Source organism: Pygoscelis adeliae, unplaced genomic scaffold (genome assembly GCF_000699105.1).
Source record: "Pygoscelis adeliae isolate BGI_AS28 unplaced genomic scaffold, ASM69910v1 Scaffold21, whole genome shotgun sequence".
Classification (NCBI taxonomy): domain Eukaryota; kingdom Metazoa; phylum Chordata; class Aves; order Sphenisciformes; family Spheniscidae; genus Pygoscelis; species Pygoscelis adeliae.
Genome location: NW_008824243.1, coordinates 9,427,301 through 9,432,088, shown reverse-complemented (window position 1 = coordinate 9,432,088; position 4,788 = coordinate 9,427,301).

The window sequence follows — 4,788 nt, the reverse complement described above, 5'->3', positions numbered from 1 at the left end:
CACCCCCCCCTTTCCTTGCCACAGCCGGTTGTGATTTGGTCAGAGGCCAGGCAGCTCCCCGCGCGCAGCTGCTGGTAAGAGCCTGGCAGCTCTGCTAGCGTGCCAAGGCACCGGCACCGCTGCCGAGATATTCACCAGATAAAACCCACTGTGTGCTCAGAGCCGGTCTTCTGAGTTTCCCTGCCGCGCTCGCCGAGCAGCGCGTGGGTGAGGGCGTAATTAGCAAACGAGCAGAAACAGAGGTGCAGCGGGGCAAAGCTCGCGCCTCTAGCGGGGCCTCAGAGGGAAAATGAGCGAACTAAGTGAGCGTCGCAGGGCGGGCTGGGGAGGGATCCCCTCCTTCCCGCTGTGCCGCGCATCCCGGCTTCACCTTGGAGAGGTGTGAGCATTTTTGGCTGCACTTTGCCCGCCAACGGTTGGACTGTAGCTGCCCCAGGTTATCCACGCACGCTGGCTGCCAACTGTATTTGGGTTTATCCATGCAAGAGCTGTCAGCCCGAGTCGTTCCTCATTCACGCTGTGGAGGAAGGCACGTGGATTTTGGCTCTCGATACAGGGATGCAGCTCCTGACCGGCCTCTTCCAGGGCTGGCCACCGCCGAAGGCTGGTCCTGCACCGCCCCGGCATCCCGCTTCCCTCCGCAGCGGATCTGGTCCTGCAGATGCTCCGGGCTTGCTTTTCGCCCCTGGATTAGGTTAAGCTGTAGCCTGGCCAGCTGAATGATGCAATGCCGTGAAAAGCCTGGACATGGCTTCAAACAACAAAGGTCTTTTTGGAGCAGTGAGTACCCGTTGCTGCTGGGAAGAACACACTTTGTGCACAGCCAGTCTGCAATGCTCTGAATGCCATTTATTTACATTTTCTAGTCTTTTTTTTTTTTTTTTCCTTCAGCTGCTTGTGAACTTTAATAAAAGTGATGATCTGGGAAACTGTTTGTGTGTTTTTCACAGCAGTCTTCATTCTTAAGCAAGTTGGATTTAGGTCTAATAACAGGGCCGAGGAATAATAACAGGGTTGGCTCTCGGCGGGGCGGTTCACAAGCAACCTCCTAAGCAACCAGCCTGGCTGTAATTATTATTGCTTCAGCGCTTGGGAAACTGAGGCACAATGTCAAGTGCCTTGTCCAAGGCTAGTGGTAGATCTGGGAATAAAGTCCAGGGCTTCTCGTGTCCTGAGGACAGCACGTGTCTCCTTCTCCACAGCTGCTCTCACTCAACTTGACCGTGCCATGATTTTAGGAGAACTTGCAAGTCTGCGATGCTAATACCTGCCAAATAGGTTGAGAGGGCCCAACCCAGACCCAGCCGTACTCCTGCAGGGAAAGCCAGTAATTACTGAGGAAGACGAGAGGAATTTATACTTCTATTTTCCTTATTTGCCTTTGCTTGGTGGCTGCAGCTCCCAAGAAAGGGGCCCATTGACAGGCGAGCTGGGCTTTCCAGCTGGGGCTCCTGTACATGCTTCTCCTCCGTGTGCATCTCTCCCCATCCCAGAGGAGCCGGGGACTGATCCAGCCCTGCTCTGGGAAGGCTCTGGGCTCTTCCCCCTGCTACAAGACCAGCAGCTCCAGCCTTGCTCAGGGCTGGGAGCGCGAGAGCATCGCTCAGAGCAGCTAATAGGCACCAGGCAAAACACGACAACCTTGCAAATTCATATTTGCCTCCTTTTTCTAGCAGGGGCCGTTGGGCTTGGGAAGCAAAACTTCCTACGGGCGTTATGCACGGTCTCAAAGGGATTTGGAGCCTGAATTTCTGAGCTGTAAAGGAGACTGGGAACATGTCTCCTTGCCCGCGGGAGCTGGGTGGGCAGCAGCATTAGCTGATGTGAGCTGGGCAGATATGCGTGTAAGGCTCCATAGAAAGAGCTCATTAAAGAGCCCTTTGGGAAACCAATTCAGGGTAGAAATTACTGTTTGATGAGCAGGAGAGGGGAAAAAGAAAGGGAGTGTGTGAATTAAATCCCTTTCAGTTTTGTTGATTCAGGTTTTATATGGGACTCTGGGACTTTAAATACCAGCTCGGGAGGCTTTGCGACTGGCTAGCTTTGATATGAGCTGTGCAAAGACCTGCTCTTTTGTATTTGTTCTGGAGCTTGCCTGAAAGACAATTCAAAAGCAATCAGCAGCTGCTGTGACAGCAGCAACCTGTTGCTATGGAATTAAATGTGATGATGCAAAATACAAAGGTTTCTTGGTTAGCAGCAACAAAATAAAAGGGGAGTAGAAGATGGAAACGGATGTTAACAGTCAGAATAAAGCTACAGCCAGAGCGGGGCTGGGTTTTAACTGGGAGGTACAAGGGAAGAAATGTAACCGTGATTTGTTTCGCTTTTTTAAAAGAGCTTTTTCGCCATCTCAGCAGGTCAAGCTCGGCTTTGTCTGGGAGCGAGCGCTTGGGCAAGATCTGGTGGCGTTACAGGGGTTGTATGTTCCCAGGCTCCTGGGAAACGTGCCCACACGCTATAGCCAACCCGCGCTGCAGGGTGTCAGGAGCTCAGACATCTTCCCTACGAGGTGGCCAGGAGCCTGGCACGGAGATCCCCCAGACGTGCAGGGTCTTGCGAGGATCCGGCCCTTGCTCAGCCCCAGGCATGGCAGCAAACTGCTGCTGGCAGACCCAGGCCACCAAAGGGTGGCCTGTCCCACACCTACCTCCTGCCTCGTTTTGCAGGGGCCCGGTCCCACAGGAGGGCTTGGACAGGACACAAGTCCTTTCAGCCCACCCTCTGGCCCGGTCTGGAGCTTGCCCATAGGCTCTCTCCACCTCGGTTCCCCAGCTCTGTAACGGGGTGCTCCCCACCCTCCAAAAGGCATTTGGGAGGCGAGGGCAGGGAGATGCTAGGAGACGGGACTGGGCAGGCAGCCAGCGGGACCAGACCTCTCCCAGGCCCAGGTCTCGGGACCTCCATCCCCGGGGACTGACCATGTTGAACCTCCCCAGATGCAAAAGGCTGATACTCCTATGGCTTATTTAAATGAAACTCATAGTGCCCTGTGGGTTCTTAAACATGCATTTTCCCAGCCTGACCCCAGCTGCCCTTGAAATAATACTATTGTGCGGCGAAGCCCTACAGGGAATTATCATCTGAGCTCGCTCTCCCTTTGTCACTAGAGTCAATTAAAAGCAGTGTAAGCTGGTGATTTAATACCTCTGGTGTCTGAGGAAGCCCCACATCCATCCAGAGGCTGGCTCTGGCATTTTAGTCACAATTGGAGTGGAGGGGTGTTTTTTCCAGCCGTCCAACATGCTTTCAAATTCATCCATGTCTATACAAAGCACTGAAGCCTCATGTCCTTGGCTTGTCATCTTCTCCTGCACGTTAATTAATGCCGCAGCATTGCACGTCCTCCCCGCGGAATGTCCCATGTCAAATTGTTTCCCTGTTCCCCGTGCACCTTCTCCCTTGGGATGAACCCAACACGGTTCAGTCTCTGTAGAGGGGCCAGGCTCACAAACTGCCACCCCAGGAAACGCTGTTCATGAATGAAGTGAAGCTTCCAAGAGCAGGAGAAACCATTGCCCCCAGCTCCCCACAACCAACTGGAAATTTAAACTGGGCCCAATCCCTCTTGCTCCGGTGCAGAGCAGGAGCCCAGTGCCCTACGGGTACAGGCAGCAGCGCTGAGGGGGGGGGCCAAGATGGGAGCCTGCAGCAGGGACTCCTGGTGGGAGTGAATAGCAGCGGCTGAGCTCATTTTTTTCTTCCTCCTTACAATCTCCCTTTTCTTTCCATTTCACCACCTCCTTATTTAACATCATCGGCTGTTGTGCAAAACCATCAACCCTGTTTGCAGCAGTGTGACCTACTTTACCGCGTCGTCCTGACTTCCTCGCTGAAATCTGCAAGCTCAGAGCCCACCCAAGCCATTCAGCGGTTCTCAGCTGAATAACAAATCCAATTAGGTGGAAGAAAGCTTGGCTTTCATGCTGTCAGCGCCTGGACATCTCACTTCCCTCTCCCCAGCACACGCTGCACCACTGATAGCCGTGTCTCACAGACATCGTGCACAAGGACCCCTCTGTATTTGTGTGCTCCCCTCTAAATGAAGATGGCGGAAGAGTTCAAGAGGACCGATCCTGGCTATCCAACGTGTCCTTTCGTTCCTCCTGACATCCCTCAGGGACCGTGGAGCTGAGGAATCAAATAATTTGTGGCTTTTTCAGTTCTGGCTCTCTTGGGAAGCCCTCCCTTCCCAGCTGAGGCTGGAGGAATGGTCCAGAGCCGTGCCAGGATGGCACAACTTGTGCTCGTTAAAAAGCCACTGGCACTTCAGCCAGGACGTGATTTAATCACCGATAGAAAGTCCCATCTCTCAGTCCCGGCACCACACCTAACCCCAGTCCTGTGGCTCCGTCCAGAGAAAACACTGCAAGTCTGCCCTTTGCTGCTCCCCTTACTCTCTTTTTGTACCCCAGCAGGGACCCTTCTCCCTACAGCCACCAGCAGGCAGCCAGTCCCCAGGACGCTGGCTCCGCTCCATCGGGGGGGATAGCCATGTATTAAAAGGGATGAGTAGAAACAAAACAAGGAGAAAAAAAGCTTAGGGGCCACCAGAAAAAGCCCTTTTGGTTTCTAACTTCCCTGGCTGGGTAGGATGGACAGGCATCCCCTGCCCTGACGCGAGCGCAGCAGCACCAGGGCCTGCAGCGTGTTGCCGCTTGGCTCTCCGGCAGGTGCAGGGGGGCGGGTAAACACGCATTACTCCATTTCTGGGTCACTGTCTGGAGGAATTACACACGCACACACAGACAGGAGCCGCTTACCTTCGACGGCTGCTTCCGTGCACCA